Source organism: Chanodichthys erythropterus, chromosome 4, assembly GCF_024489055.1.
Source record: "Chanodichthys erythropterus isolate Z2021 chromosome 4, ASM2448905v1, whole genome shotgun sequence".
NCBI lineage: Eukaryota > Metazoa > Chordata > Actinopteri > Cypriniformes > Xenocyprididae > Chanodichthys > Chanodichthys erythropterus.
The window spans coordinates 13,286,402-13,304,264 of NC_090224.1; the positions used below are offsets into that span (position 1 = coordinate 13,286,402).

Consider the following 17,863-nt stretch of genomic DNA (forward strand, 5'->3'; position numbering starts at 1 on the left):
CGCATACATCTGAGCTATTTACTTATTGCATTAGATAATCCAATAACTTCTTTGTTAATGCTTTGCAAGTAAGGCCAAGTTCTGTAACATTAGTTAATGCATTAGATATAAAATAATGCACAATACTTATGTTATAAACATTTCAAGCTTTATAAATTAATATAACCTAATGGATTCTGAACTAACATAAATGATAAATGAAAACAATTTTCATTTTAAGGTGACTATCCCTTTAACAGTGAACAAATGTATATTTTAAAATGAACATTTTACAAGATAAATTAATGCTGTAAAGGGCTCATTGTTAGTTGATGGTACTTAATGCATTTATTAATCTTAATGAATTGAATTGAGGTTGAAATCAAGAAAAAATATTTGGATCAAAGGGGACACCCTTACAAAACACAGGGAACAAAACCACACATTTCATCTAGGCCATGAAAGCCTCAACTCCTGACTTGGTCAACTAAAAAAAAAAACAGGTCGTCCTCAGTGCTCTGTCACTCAGCTTACCAGCAGATTTCAACAGGCAAAAGCTGGATCTAGCGCTTCAGTGATGCTGAGAACATAATCCCTAAATCTTTTAATATGATGTAGAAAATTTTCGGACAGAGGAGAGAAAAGTCATGGACGAAGATGAGGTCTAACAGCTGGGTCAATAATAGATGATAGGGGTGAGGTATGACAAAATCATATCATGGTACATGTAATTTTAAATCACAGTAACAGTATCATATCAAATCTGTTCTTGCTAGAAATGAAACAAGAAAATAACAATTCAATTCTATATTAATGAGTCAAGTTCTGCCATTATGAACTTATGGATAATACAAAAACCACCCTGACAAGGACCAAGAGTTTATTGGGCAGGCTATTTGCCAAGGGGCAGTGTCCCTCGAATCATATGGTCATTCAGTAAACTTACTATTGAAGGCAAAAAAAATAAAAAAATCTGTGGGGGAAAATAAAAAATATATGGCCATTCATGCATTCCATAACGAAACATCTTCAACAGTATTTAGCTCACAGGAACACTAATCTCTATAACGGTAATTTCAAATAACATACTCTTCAGAATTACGAATCAAAAACTTAGGTGGAGTGCGTGTAAGGCCTGGCCACAGACTAAAGTGGAATTCTCACACTCAAACCACTAACTGCGGCTGCTTCTGATTGCTTTTAAAAGAAAAAGCAGCCCATAACTGCTGGTCTAGGTGCAGTTATCTCCATAAGAATAGCATGTTGGCAAATCATTTGGCAAACGATCCAGTGAAGTTTTCCATTTACAAAATGTTTTTGCAGCGTTGAGCAATGTAGCCAATTACAAACACATCTATTGAATTTTGAACGCAATGGCCGATTAGAGGTGTATAAGTCAGCACTGAACAAAAACCCTGGCACTTTAAGCGGTGAGTGATTCTGAGTTTTGCATGCTCACAAATCCTTTCATTATAACAAACAATTATGTAAATAAAAGATTCATTGTTCAGAAAAACAGAACTTGAGATCACTTGAGATTTAGAGATTCAACTATTTTAATGGCTATTTTAATAGAAATTCAACTATTTTAATGGTGAGTACACCCAAAGTCTTTGGTATACTTCAATATCCCACACTACTATTGCTATTTGGTATAAATTGTTTCTATTATTATTATTGTCTTGGTGGAATTGAAGAGCTTTTGTGACTCATGTTTATGAAGTGCATAGTCATATTGCAAATGGGTTTTGATGTTGTTGTAGGCTGGACTACCTTGTGTTTTGGTCTTGTATTAATATAAACAACACCATTCTTCTATATGTTCTCTATATTCTGTTCTATTGGGTTGATCTTAGAGGAAATACTTGTCCAGTTAACTCAGGACACAATATCCAATGACTATGTAACACAGTAGCATATTGAGTGTTCTTGACCACAAAACTGATACATTGCATTGATTGCGTAGTCAATTCTTGAGGACTGAACAAAAGATATTGTAGGAAAATTCTGACACAAAAAGATACTCAGGAATCCACACTGATATCTACAAGGTCATGATCATCTATTCTTCATCTTTGTAACACATCATCCATCATAAAAAAAAACCCCACTATTCACTAAATACGAAATAGTCGTGCAACTGAATTTTGTAATGTATGCTAAATGTACTGGTAGTGTTGATTGTATCTGGCTACACCAATTTAATATATACATACATATTAACACAACAAATTAAATTAACCTAAATACCTAATCAACTAAGACAAACCGACTAAAACTAACAACCTGACCAATAAACTAGCCGACTAATTACCAGATGACCAACCAACTACATACCTACTTATATCAATATTAAAAAAGTTTGGTTAATAAAGTTAAGCAACTACAACTTGTTTAAAAAAAATAGTGACAAATCACTTGAGGAAAATGATTTTGAAAGTATTCGTTACAACTAAAACAAAAGCAGAGCGGTCATCTCCCCAAAAATAAACTCTGAAGCAAACTGAAATAATGTTCTCATTAATACCCCTCCGAGTGCAGGGATGTTTAAGTCTTTCTCTTGCGATTTCACTGAGGTAATCAAGTCCACATGGAGGTGAGAGCGAGCCGCTCCGGTACCAAACATGGCAATCAGTGTGTGATGAGTCATGCTCCCCTTTAAGCTGCCTTAACCCCCTGCTCTCCATTTTTCACTCACAGAGAATAACTCTGGAGTCAGAGATCCTGATGTGTGCGGGTCTCCACATTCCACTCAAAGCTGGAACTTTAAGTGATCTGGATTGTTGAGCTCATCAGTGTGAGCTGAGGCTACTCCAAAGAGGACCCAAAAAAGAGAAAGAAATCACTGCATACTTTCCACCTCTTCAGGCTATCATTCATGGGGGCACTGATGCTGAGCACAAAAGCAGCACAGTATACTTCAACCATACAGAAAAAAAAATAGAATAAAACAACTCCATGATAGGTAGACTTGACAGTTATGTATAAAGAGAGTGTGAACAATGCCAGATTGCTGTGGTTAGCCAATCATAACAGAGATCATTTATACAAACACCACCATTTAAAAGTTTGGGTTCACAAGATTGTTTTAATGTTTTTGAAAAAAAATGTCTCTTATGCTCACCAAAGCTGCATTTGTTTGATCAAAAATACAGTAAAAACAGTGTGAAATACAAATAAAAAATAATAATATTTATATTTAAAAGTTTCAAATGATCCTTCAAAAATAATTCTAATATCTGATTTGGTGCTCAAGAAACATTTCTTATTATTAAATGTTAAACAGTTCTTCTGCTCAATATATATATATTTTTTTTGTGGAAACATTTTTTCAGGATTCTACGATAAATAAAACGTTAAAAAGAAAAATTTAAACATTGAAAAGAACATCAGCAAATATTTGAAATAGATTTACTAACGTAAAATATTCACATTTGACCAATTTAATACCGTCACTTTTGATCAATTTAATGCATCCTTGCTGAAAAAAAAACATTTGAAATGTAGTAGCGTACATACAAAATACAACAGCCTATTTAATACTAATGGTTAGAGAGAGGGTGGGAAATGGTCATGTAAAACTAAACTCTGGTGCAAGAAACCTTGACTAACATCATAAATGATTTCAGTGGGAATAATAATATTCTCTAAAAGTGTAGAATATAAACCCTTTTAAAGCCAGTTGACGTGTCCTAAGCACACTCAAGTGTCTCAAGCAGAGGACAAAAATACTCTTGTGTGCAACAATGATCATACTAAGACAAGATAGAGTGTGATCCAAGGCACATTTGACAATAATGCTAACTGATCTGGCAGCAGTTGTCTTAATTAAATCCCAACTGGCTGCAGGACCTTAATTACGAAGCAGAAGCCAGCCACGGCCATGTGACCCTGGCCTGGCCCTGCGCTAACACCCGCTGCACTCTCAAGGGACAGCTGCAAACTGCATTCACACAAGACCATACAGTCTCCCTTGGTTTAATGCTACGTTCATCATAACATCCATCTCTACTGCATAGGGATGAGAGTATATAAAATACAAAAAGTCAGCATGAAGACTTATCTTTGTTTACATTAAAGATGCAACTGATCCATTCATCCGCTGATGTTTTTTTGCGGAATATTCAGTAATACGTGGAATTTGATCTTCATAAAAAAGCATTATGAAGAGTACTTCACCTCAAAAGGTTTAGCTGTTATATCAAGTGTTCTTAGTAGAGTGTTTTAGAGAGAAAAAAGTAGTATATCCAGTCATTCAACAACTCTATGGCTTTAACGGGCAAGCTGTAGTTAATCACGCTGTGCGCTGCACGGCTCTTAAAGTCAGCCCAGACTCTCAAGTCAGCCAAAGAGTCCGCTTGGGGGGTTTTCAGCAAGACTGCAGCCTGAGCATTTTCAAGCCATCTGAAAAGAAAAACTCCTCAGTGGAACACAACCATATTCACATTTGCCATTTTTTCCTCAGATCCTATGGGGTGTGTAATTGATTTAGATACTAATTGACTTTAAAATTACACCATCTCACTCCTTTATAGGCTTCTTAGAGGGATTTATACTTGCATATGTAGCTGGAAATAAAAATCAGACACTCATGTTAACTCTACCTCATCCACGCTAGTAAGCACTCTAGTTCATTGGATCAAATAATAGACCAACAAACAAATTAATTTCCGCAAATCAGTTTAGAGAAGCGGTCCATTTTAACAAACAATTCAAAATTATTTGTTTGTTTCATGACTCAAAAACATTTATGGAAGCATCTCTGTGGTATTTTTCATATATTAAAATGTTTTAGTAAAAAACATGTAGGTGAATATGGTTGTTTTACTCTATATTGTTGACTTTAATAATATCTTTCTCTCTTCCCGATCACTATTCATTTAGAGAAGAAGTGTGGAAAACTGGCATTGTTAAAAACAATACATTTTGAAAATCTACTGGCTACAATGGTTATTGTGTAAATATTGAAGAAACAAAAAAGCAATCAACAATCAAAAGGTTAAAGGGTTAGTTAATGGGTTAGAGCCGGCATTCTGACATAAACACAGAAGCTCTGCAATGCGTTTAACTGTGTGCCAACTGTTTAACAGACTGACAGTTTGAATAAATTGTTGAATAAAGTTATTTTTGTTTTGTTTTTGCACACAAAAAGTAAAGTATTCTCGTCACTTCATAAAATTAAGTTTGAACCACTGCAGTCTCGTTGACTGTTTTTGTGATGTCTTTAGTACCTTTCTGGACCTTGAAAGTGGTGATTACATTGCTCGAGTCATATTCCTCTCGGATTTCATCAAAAATATCTTAATTTGTGTTCCAAAGATAAACAAAGGTCTAACGGGTGTGGATCGACTTGGGGATGAATAATAAATGACAGAATTGTCATTTTTGGGTGAACTAACCCTTTAAAAAAAAGAGACATATGCCACATAATTCACATCATTCTAACACTGTAAGTGATCAGCACCATTCATACATTTGGGTTACTCCATTTCATTGAGATTAAAGCATATTGGGAAATCTTTGAGCAAAATTGCTTTGATACTTGGCTCTTAATTAGCAGAACGTGTCGAGACCATGTGAGGAACCCTTTCAACGCCTTATTCCTCTTAAATCATAATTTTTCGATTAATTACAAGCTGCTTTGCGCTGGGTTTAACACTCTTCCTTCGCTCTGCTCCGAGCACCGTATTCCCTCGCGAACAGCAGAGAGAACATTGATCAACTGAGAAAAGGGAGAAAAGCAGAGAAATTCTTCACATATTCACTCTGTGGCTGGCCACGTGCCATGAAAACACTCCAGAGGCCCTTTCAGCACATGGCCGGTGGGAGGACGGGGGGTGAAGAAGAGAAGGGAAGGAAAAGTGGGAGGGCTGGTTAATATTCTGACAGCATAACACAGTCAGGCTGGATGCCGCAATGAAACTACACCAAATTCCTAATGTGCTCCCGCTGGCCAGGGGGAAACTGCACTGTCCTCTAGACAGCCCCAGAGGACCAGCAGGCACACATATAGATGTTTGCCGGTAGTTGTAATGACCATCTTAATTGAACCAATGGTAATCAGATCATGTGCAAGCAAATGCATCATGAAGACAAATTGCAACTAGCATGTACTGGTAAATACTCTGGATCATTCTATGCACCCTGTTAGTCTTTATTAACCCTCTCTGGGAGGGCTGACAGGTGTGAGAACATTCTGCTGTTGATGGCCTAATGAAAGGGAAGGCCCTGTTGTCTGATGTTGACTGAGGCTCACCTGTTTCTCCCACTGGTGCAAGTGTGTTTGGGATTTACACAAGGACAGACAGAAAAAAGACAACTGTATGTTCAGCTGTTTTAAAACCTTCAATGCTTGTACGTCAACGTTGGTAACGCATTTAAGGAGATAGCATATTCAGGCACTTTTCTCTGTTCTGCCCTCTAGCAAATGGCTCAGGACAATTCGAACATAAGATTCAGGAATAGTTTCTACCCCAATGCCATCAGACTGTTCAACACACACTAATATTTAACCAACACTAATGTTTAACACTTATGTTAGTGTTAGGTAAGAATACTGGATACTTCATAATGTCAAAAAAGTCATTTTGTCTTATGTAACTCATCGTCTTATTTATTCCCGGTTCTACGTCAGAACACCAACTCACTATTGGCCAGCTCCTGCGTCAGCATCACACGCTTGCGTTGTGCTGCTCACGTGAACAGCGTTGGCCATTACTGAGCAGGCGTTCAGACGTAGAACCTGGAAGCACTGAACAATCAGCGTAGAGGAGTAACACAGAAGAGTTTAAATTAATTAATTAATTTTAATTAAAAAATTAAAAATATCTTCTATCTTAAAATATTTTTTCTATCTTAAAATATTTAAAAAGGTCTTGTGGATTTGGAACAACTTTTTTTGGTTAAAAATTATCCAGAATCAATTTTTGAGCAAGTACATATCCAGCCAGTGTTCAAAATTATCTCCTTATCTTAGCTTGATTCACAGTAAGCCTGTAATAATCTTATATAATAAGAGCGACCTGGTGGATTTCCGCAGGAAATTCAAGCATGCAGCAGTTCGTCTTTGTGTCATTACGTCACGTCAGTAAACAGAAAAGAAGGAGTCCAGGCTAGTCAGCTTTATCATGTGAGGATGCTGCTTGTAGCAGATTATTTATAGCCTTTTCTCACAGCAACTGAAATTATTATACGTATCATTTTTATGGTGGATTGTATACCAGAAATGTCCATATGACAATCATCTGTGATAACTGGAGATTTACCCATAGTCAAAAGCAAAAGACGCTGGACTGCGGAGTGGCTACAGAAATTGAAATATACAGGTGACGCTAATACACACTAAATACACACAGTCACGCAATGCTTATGATGTTAACATTAACAATTTGAGAAAGTATAACAGTAGGGTTGGGCGATGTCCCCTAAATTGGCAGTTGACGATGTTTACAGTAAAACATCGTAATGGACGATGATATCGTCCTTGGGGGGGGGTTTCTTTAATTTTTTGTTATTATATAATTAATTTTCATTATTTTACTTTATTACTTTATAATAGACGCGTACGATCACACCGGTGCATCACGTGAGCAATTGCCAATTTTAAATGTGCGTGTGCGCTTTAGCTGGCGCTAAACCAGAGATGGACGCGCGCAGCACTTTTCATATATCACAAATATGCAGTGTTTTCAACCACATAATGTTTATTTTAGGTTTCGGATGTTTAAATACATATAAGATGTTGTGAATCCAACAGGACCTGCGGCACAAACTAACATGGCGACGCCAATAACGTGTATAGCTCAACTAACGCAATCATTATAAAGTTGTTTAAACAGCAAAACACATCCACTTTCACATATTTGACAATCGGAATATCAGATATTTCATGTTATAGTTAACAAATTAGTGAATATTTTGAATAAAAAAGGAAAATTGAAATAAAAGCAGATCATCAGTCATACAGCGCTGCGGTGTGTGACATGACAAGCAATGACGCGTCACCATGGAAACCATAAAGCGATACGTTCTAAATAACGGTCGTCTTGAAAAACTCACGCTGGGGGGTCAGCCAGAATATTTTAAACTTACGTGTGAAAGGGTTATTTTATTTCCCAACTAATGACTCATCCAGGCTTTCCAATAGGTTGCACGTGAGGGGAATAAGAGGGGAATAAAAGGGGCGGAGCGGTGTCACGATGATATCGTCCATCGGCACAACCCTATATAACAGTAATAATAATTTCCAAAAATTATTTTATTGGCCATACTTTCAAGATGTAGAATCTGTGATTCTGAAGTACAGTATCCACACCGGTGCGGTGACTGACAGCAAACATTAGATTCATCCGCTGAGGAGTCGTGCCGATGCACAACGCACGTAACGATAACAATTCCGCACATGACTGCAATCGCAAGTTTCAAACAGAGATGGCGACAAAGAGGAAAAATGCCAGACTGCAGCTTTAAGTTGACAACTTTCATGAGATTCACCTAATTTATGAAACATCATGTGAGCTGGGCTTCCTCTGAAAGGTCAAACAGAAAGCACCTTGAAGGGGTGGAGTTTATGTGAACATGCCCCTTTTGTTAGGAGATAAGGCAGATGCAGAATATGGCCCACTAACCTCAGCACACACCCAAAACCAGGAACAATAAGGATAGAGGTCAGAAATCCCAGTACCAGCAGTAACGTAACATAACTCTCAGACTAAGAAAACAGCAAGAAGAAAAACACTAATAAAGATGGCGTCAACAGGACAGCTGTTCTCTCTACTTTCGGACAGATGGGTCAACATAAAGACCACCTGTTCAGTACATACACCCTGAGAGACCCCAAACTACAGACCAAAAGGGGCAAATGTGTTAGAAATGGGTGAAGATTGTGAAATTCTGAATAAGAAATATGCTCATGATGAAGAGAAGCAAATTGCCCAGCATGGATGGAAGAATGGATGTTTTATTGAACCCCAAAGAGAATGTGACTGGGAAAAAACATGGTGCAGAGAAGTACTCTTTACTCTGCCTGTGCAGAAAGGACACAAATGTTACACCACCAACCCTAAAAGCCTTGCATTTCTCAGTCACAACATCTGTTGTAATAAGTGTCTTTAAGATCTATATTGTTTCTGCCCACTGGTCAGCCTCGGGACAAAGTGTGTGTGTGTATACATATAGAGCATTAAATAGCGCATTAAATCACGATCGTTAGAAATTCTTCACACTTACCGTCAAAGACCAACACTAAATATACTCTTCAGAAAGAAAGAGCAAAAGTTACTGGTTGTTCTATTCATTCATGTTGCAACTTAGAAAAGCCAAGAACTACACTCATTTAGCTGATGTACTAAAAGTAGCTATTCAACAAAAGATAACCAGCATGCACAAAAGAGAGGACTAATGGGAGGAAAGGTCATGAAACTAGTAAACAAGGGCACAATTGTAGAAGAAAAAAAAAATATTTTGGGGGAGAATTTGCTGTAGACAGGATGAACAATGCATTCAAAAATCTTACTCAATTGTTATTTTTGTCTTTTTCCAGTAAAGATCCTTAAAATAAGAAATTTACTTGAAGCAAAAATAATCTAAGAAGTTAAAACTAAACTTATCAGACAATATATCTTGAAAAGCATTTCTTACACAACTGGCAAATTGTTTTTCTTGTTGTTTACCTCACTATATGTATATATCACTATATTTATGCTTAATAAATAATAAAAAATTCAATATATTCTCAAACAAGATTCAATATCTTGACAATTCTACTTCAAGAAATTTCTCTAATTTTAAGGATTTTTAGATTTTTTACCGAGAGCTGACAAGAGTCATGGTTCAAAATGCTTTCACTGAACTGATGGCAGCTTCAATGGAACCAACACTTCTTACACACACATCCTTGCAACAGCCATGATTAAAGGTATCATCAACCAGTTCGACTGAAAAGTGCTGAAATGGACAATCTCAAATTACTGCACTGGAGAACAGCAAAAACAAGTAATTCCTAAAGATTAATATCATGGAAAGAGAGATAGTCACACCATAAACTCTTAAAAGGTCAAATCCTCTAGTCAACCCTTTAACAATTTCACAGTAATATGATACACAGTGAGACACACCAGTAATAAAGATATTCATTACAAAAATAATTTCTCATAAAAACAGCTCGCAATCTCATGGCACATCAGCCATCTCAGAAAACAGAAAACTTTGCTTCTGGCAAAGGATGGACCTGAGAAATTATGAAGATAATACATTAATTGCGTGTCTTGATGTTGCTTTTGAAATTCACAGCAAACAACTAACACAGCAACAACTCTGCAAAATCAATTCTCTAAAATGAGACAATGACTTGGTTGTGTTGTTGAAATTGTAGTATTGTGAAGTTTTAATCATTGCTTACAGTGAGATGCTGTGAGCCCTGAACTCATTGACAAAATAAAGTATTGTTCTTTTTAGCTCCATTTTATGTTTATTCTTGACCTCTCAACACCACAAGTGTTGCTGGTATTGTCTATAAAAAGTTTTGTTTATATTCCATGCACCTTGTTGGATGTGTGAAGTTGCACCAGATTAATATTACACTTACAGCAGGCAGTGCCATTATGAGTCTGATTAAGACATTTGCGTTGCTGTTTTTTTGTCGTTGTTTTTTTTTTTTTTCAGGGATGTTCTCTTGGCTTGTGTGCTGTAAAAGGCACAGCTTGAGGTGGGCAGAAGGCAGACGGGCTGCTGGGTTCAATCGTGCAGCTGGATTAGGGCTGTGCTCACAGATCTTTCAGAAGCGCTCGGGATGACACAGAGCTGCTGCATGGCATACAGGCTGAAAGATCACGTGACGCTTCTTAGCGGTGGCATATTTAATAGGGAATGCAGATGTATCCTTTACATTCAATCCGATATTGATAAAAGGACACAAAGAGGGATTAAATAAAGACAAGAGACAAGCTCACAATAATGAAACATTCAAATATGAGAAAGAAAACAAGTATTAGTATTATCAAGTACTAGTATTATCATGAGAAAAAAGCAAGTATTAGAGCTGACTGTCCATAAAGAAAGAGGGGGAAATATCAGAGAAATAAACTCATGTGCTCGTTCAAGTAGGCCATTTTTGCCAAATGCCAAAGTGGAATATAACAGTATCTCAATCTCCAATAATTCGATTTGAGCTTTCAAGACCGTTTTTGATAAACAGTCTTTAGAATCCAAAAGTTCTGTTTGACGGTTCCTCTATGGTCTGGACTGTTTTGTTAATCGGCTACAAAAGCCAGAGAAGGTTTTACAGCCAGTGTCCAACAATCCAGTTTCAGGGTCGAGCTCTATTGTTGAACACACAAAAGGGAGATGTTTTATTCACAATAGCAGGGCACTATATTATGTAGGGCATCAGGGGCTTGGCGACAAGGAATGTGGACTGATTGTCTCTCAACCTTCAAAGCTTCTATCGATTGTGCAGCTTTAGATGCTTTTGTTTATATTAATAGTCATCAGTGCATCAACAAATTCCACTTTCATTCAATGCCACCAAAGCATTCTAGTTGGGAACTGCGTGATAACTAGATTAACGTTTTATAAAGGAAATGTGGTAGTAACAAAACGCACAAAACAATCGGTCTAGCAACATGACAAACACTGCAACAATATTACAATAATTTTAACTTCTTAATTCCTCAAAGGTCATTTTTACTACAGCTAATAATTGAGATGCAAGATGGCACCAGTTGGATTTTTTATGAAATGAGAGACTGATGCAAGGCCTGAAAGTAACGTCGGTTTTAGTCACTCAGGCAGATATATGCCGTTGTCATGGACGACAGGGAGTACTAGGAAACATCCGACTGTTAAATACTGCAACTGTCCAATCGGAATCAAAAACTCTAGAAAGGTGTAAAAAGAGCTGATTTTGATTACTGAAGGATTTTGAAGACCTTGCCATAGCAAGGATTGCATTGCTGATAAAGAAAAATCCCTATCCAAGTCTTCTTTGAGATAGCTGTACAACTGTGCAAACTCATCAGATTTCTGTGTTGTGATAACATTCACAGCTGTTTCAACACTCTACACATTAGAGTAATTATCCGTATCCTCCTCCGCAGTGGCGAAATGCAAGCACCACGCGCTGCCCCTTAAGCTTCTTACGAACTCAAACTTCACATAGAAAAAAAGTGTCCTTTTATAGTGACAGCAGCCTAAAGGGAGAGTGCCTGCCGAACAGTGGTTCCAGCTCAGAAACCATCAGCTTCACCAACACAGAAGGACGGTGGTAGAAAGGATGCCGTTAGGTGACAGTAACAAATCCGTTGCTTGCTGTTGTGCTGTGTAGCAAGATGAGGGATGCTGGCCAGATTTCTAAACCGAACGCACCCACACACACACAAAACATTGCATCTTAAATTCAGAAGCTGTATCTGTTTAAAGTGAAATGGCCTTAATTCTGGTGCAGAGATTCTGAACAGAATGCAGATATTGGGGATTCTTGTTGATTGGCTTCACTTAGAGGAGAATCAGTTGGACATCTTGTGGAAAATCTAAGCACAGTTTGTGTGGTTGTAGATAGGGATGCAGCCAGAAGCATGATGAACACCACCAGCTCTCCAGTCATGCAGGCGTCCAAAACGAAAGGGCTGGTTCCTCGAGGGGCTCAGTTGAGTGCCAAAAGTCTGTGTAAGAAGCTGGTTCTGGTACTTCAAATCTGGCCAGGCTTTTCTAGGGTAAAGTTAAGTGAAGGTGAGAACTTCATGATATTAATAAGCCGTTTTTCCACCGTCAGGCTGAAAGGTTCTAAGAAGGGTAAGGAATAGTTCCGGTTAGGTTTCCACTTGAGCCTGGTACAGCACAGCATGATTAAAAAAACGTTCTCAGCCTGGAATTCTCAGCATGGTTGGCTGACCGTGCTGAAACGTGCTGGTAGAACGCATGTAGTGATGTCGCCACTCAGGATTGGTCACTTGTCTGTTGCCTGGCTACCAGTTACTCTCTAGCTGGCCAAGTGCACTGTTTGAGTGATGTAAACACAAAATAATAAAATTAAAAGAAATATCTGATCATCCTCCATAACGCAGTCACTATTTACATCTCATATCGTCTGTGACGCATTTGTATGACATTCCAAAGAGCTCCGTTATCAGTGGTAAATGAAACCACATTCATATCGGCATGGCCGGTTTGGCATGTCATGGTCAAGCATCGAGAATGGTTTGACCCAAAGGTGGAAAAGCAGCTAATCATTTAGAGTTTGGTTGCTTTTTTAGCTCCATTTTTCACACATCATTTCATTGCCTGAAGTCAAAAAGCTAAATAGTACCAGCATAATTTTTCCACCCAGAGCTGTTGATAAATGACTGCTGATTGACTGCAATTTAACCAACAAGAGGTGGAAAACTGTAGCATTGTTCCTTTCATAGGAAGTACAGATGAGCCTCAAGGCATCAATGCATACTGCATTATGTTTGGAGAGAAAGATCACGAATAAGCAATATTAACCAACTAGTTACACCTCCCCAGCACTTTCCTGCAATTTTCTTGTTAATCAATCCAACAGACTTGGCACTTAAAAAACAGATCACAGCCAGCTAATCCCATATTCCCATACTCTTGAGACATGAGCACTGGTCATGTGACAATTCCCATAAGTGGTTTTCCAAAGTGGGATTTTATTTAGAAAACTTTATTTAGAAATGATGATGTCAATTGAAATGAAACGTACAAAAGCAATGCACTAAAAATGAGAATCACTTTCAATTTAATTCCTCTAATGCTATAACTCATAACATTAAGTTCCTCCAAAAAAAGAAATGAAAAATGGTGCATGGAACAAAGGGAGGGAACAATTTGCTGTTGATGCAGGATATGCAGTTGTTTAGATTGGAAAATCATGCAATAGTTAGACAACGCATTCACTTCGGGACAGAAAGACGTCTCATTTAGTACAAAGATGGATCACTCACTATGAGCCTTTCTCAGATCCATAAATTAGCATATTTGGACTGAGGTTAGAATATCACTCTCAATCACTTGATGACATTCATTGATCGAGAAGAAGGCATTTAAGGAACTAGAATAAACAACAAAACATAAGTTTCATAGTCAGTGTTTCATAGTAAACAAGGGTACTTTGGACAAAAAGCTATGGACAAAAAAAAAAAAAAAAAAACATTTTTCCAATGAAAAGAAAAGGCTAAATGGTCACCGCTTACACAGTGCTCACAGTAAGCACCTGTTCAGAGTCTATAGAATGGGTAAAGGAAACAAAATAAGGAAAATAAAGAAACCCAAGTAAACCCATATGGCAGATAGATGGTTCCTGCTACCTCTCAACACTTAAGAGACCCACATGTTGTAGAGTCAGCAAGGTGCTAAGAGGAACTTAGGCTGGTTACGTGCCACATGCAGAAGCAGCTCACATTTATTTTGGTGTCCACATTAATAGGTTAGAGAGTTCACATTGCCCACACAAGCAAGTTTTTATAGCTGCAAACAGAGTTTTGGTTTCGGTGCTGAGCTCATTTTTACTATGCTTCGTGCTCTGAACTTAGCAGAAACACACAGATAAACCTTGTTTTTCAACACGGAAATAAGCTATATTTTGTGAATGTGCGAGACTTCAGATTCATCAGCGGCTTATAGGAAATAAAAAAAGTGCAAAAATATTTGTGCTACAAACCAAATTTTTTTGATAATCATGACAATACATTGAAATAATATGGTAACAAATACCAGTTTGGGTACCTACGCTACAAATTACCTCAACTAGAAGATTTACACATACTGTTAAATGCAGCTCAGACTAGTGTTGTCAAAAGTACCAACTGCAAGTCGGTACTGAGAAAAAAAAAAAAAAAAGAAAAGAGCACTGAGCACTTTGAGCACTGTTGAGCGTATTCGCAATGCCTCTGATTGGCCTTTTTGTTCACACGCTCATCAGATATGTTTGTGATTGGCTACAATCTATGTAAAATAATGATAGATACCAGTTTACGGCCTTGATTATGAAGCTGGCAGTCGGAGGCTATTAGCCGCGGCTGGCCCGTTTATAGCCCTGGCTCGCACTGGCCTGACAGTGGAAATGAGGCTAACAATTTCTGACCGGCATATAACTGAACAAATCAAACGAACGTAAATAGATAAAGGCGGGGGTTTCTGTAAAACAGACCTTGGGAGGAAAAGGTGATGTGCTACAAACAGGTTCTTATGCAAATGTAACAGGAACTGTAGTGTATCTTTAGATACTATCAAAACTATTCATGACAAGCCTAATTTAAACACTCTGGAAAGCTTATTGGCTTATAAAGTGTCTGGGGCATAGGGGAGAAGACTTGGGCATAAGAGGTAATCAGAATCACTCAACTTGATGCTTGCCACCGAATCCTTTCATTGAAAATTCAACCTGCAGAGAGCTGTGATGGCAGGTGTAATTATCATCATCATCCCTAGCAAAAATAAATGAACTCCAAAGTGACTGAATTTATAAGACCAGCAACGGTAAAGGATTTGTGAAGACCACTCAAATGCAGTCGAACATGGAGAGATTTGTTCGGAAGGGACCTACAAAGCCATGACAGGCTGTTAGATTTCACAATCACATGCAGATCTGGAGCTAACAGACAGTGTTTTGCTCTAAACTCAAGGAAAGGAGTCACTTTTTATTCTCTATTATGGTCTAGTTTATTTTTTATGTCTGATTGCAACAGACTACCAAACAGATATCTATGATGAAGAGGGAGCTAGGCTGGATCTAAAGTCTTGTTTCTAAAATGCTGGTCAAGCTAAGAATGATCCTACACCACCTAATTCAATGCTCATCTGCCTACCCAAAAATAAGCCAAAGTTTCAAGGCGACTGCAAGCGAAAAGTCATGCTTCAACGTCTCCCTAACTAGCAACAATGAGTGTTAGGGGAAAATTATAGTGTCGTCGATCATCTATTAATGTTGCCTGCAAATGTTGGCTGCAAATACATGAATAGCCATGGAAAAGATGCATGATTATGTTCAATTTTTGTGATAATCAAAGAGAAAACTGAATTCATCAACAGTTCAAATCAATCAATGTAACATTTCAGAAACATAGGCCAGAAAAGTTATATAATGCAGTACATTCTTTGTATTGTTGGAATTGCAGAGTACAACACTGCATGTAACGAAACTTGGTCTACTAGCCTACAAGTACAGCAAAATGATGTCAGCTAAATATATTCAGAAACTGCTTTTGTACATTCTAAGCACAGATATTAAATGACGTTATGAACTTGCTATACACAAAGTACAAATCAGTGGTAATCCACAATGATTAAATGCATTCTTGATTGCTTTTGCTTTATCCAAATTCCTCTAGAAACAACGTAGAGGTAAGCGAGGAGTGCAACAGGATGAGTCTGAGCCACTGACGTCAAAGATAAAGAACTTTCACAGAGAGCTCTGTATCTAAATGAGAGATGAAATGGAAAATATAATAGGCGACAGGGTGTAATAGAGAGAGGGGGGTGGGGGCAGATGAGGTAGACACAGTATCTCTACCAAAGAGAGTAATTACATAAGGAGAAAAGGAAAAGTTTAAATGGCTCCTTCAATACAATTGCACTCAGATATTATTCTGTTCTGATTAGGTGTGAATATTCTGAGGGGACTTGAGTCTTTTCTAATGGCAGAAAGATACAACGAGAGCATACTGATTAATTCATACAGACACTTTTCTCTCTACAAAACTCAGAAAGCCTTGATTAGGCCTAAAGATCAGAGCAGCCGGATTTGAATTTGCTTAAACAGTCTTAAAAGACACAAAAGTGCTCAAGAAAAAAAGTTCAGTTAAAATGCACTAATGGAGAAAAAAAAAGGGAAAAAAAAGATACAAACTTATTCAAGTTCATTCAGTTATGCTGTCTGTAACTTGAAAGGCACTTTCATGATCTATGAACCAGACAGCAGTGTTACTGACCTGGCCTTCCTGGAACTTTGTAAATCCTGAAACTAACCTTTCAGGGGGGTTGATTAAATTTAGTCACTAACCTAAAGTATACACTACCAGTCACAGGTTGACACACTACTCATTCTTCCCAACTACTTTTTTCCACATTTAAGAAAAAACTAATTGAAATTAACTAACAGACGAATTATGCTTTTTACAGTATATTAAAGGAGCTATGCATGCTGGACACTGGATACTTTTCATTCACTAATTAGACCATAATTTATCAAAACTACATTACTAAATACATTTATAAATGTAATTTGTAAAGAAGTTCATGCACAGGCACATTTTAAGATCATGAGAAAAATAAATGCAGTCAAGTGTATTCAAACTTTTGTCCTAAATTAATGAATTTGATCCACAAAAAGGTTGTTAATACAACCAGTTTCCTTCCCCATACACACAATAAACCTAAAAGTCGTGTCACACAGTTAAAAGCTTGACACTTCCCAACACATGCTCGTGATGAGTAAGAGGGAACAGTCTGGGTCTAAAAATCACACAAACCACACCTGTTATGGCTAACAAACATGAACATTCGCCTCCGCTCAATCACCCTCCTGAGCAAGAGACAATCCTGTTTTTGACACAAGAGGCAACCCACGTACATCTGAAGTGCTTTACTATGCAACACCATGGTTCGTGGGAAGACAGGCCAAATAATACAGAAGAGATTAATCTAAACCTAAGGGGAAGGTTATGTCATATCATCCAAACTCTGCTCTAAGGGCAGCTCGTTTCTGCTGAAGGCTGCCAACAGCTGGCTCTTTCTTCATATGTCTTCAGTAGGAGTGTGGGAGGAATACTTAGTTATTCTGATAATCAAAGCAAGGCTTCAACATTTTAACACATGCTCTCACTAGATCCCCAGCCACTGGGAACATGCCTACATCACAATGTAATGTAATGGATCCCATCCT

The 17,863-nt window shown here is 37.6% G+C and overlaps 1 protein-coding gene across 1 annotated transcript in view; it reads right to left on the reverse strand.

The window, feature by feature from the left end:
• enah (ENAH actin regulator) overlaps window positions 1-17,863 on the reverse strand; it is a 97,385-nt gene that overhangs the window by 78,678 nt on the left and 844 nt on the right. The gene's annotated exons all lie outside the window — the stretch shown is intronic.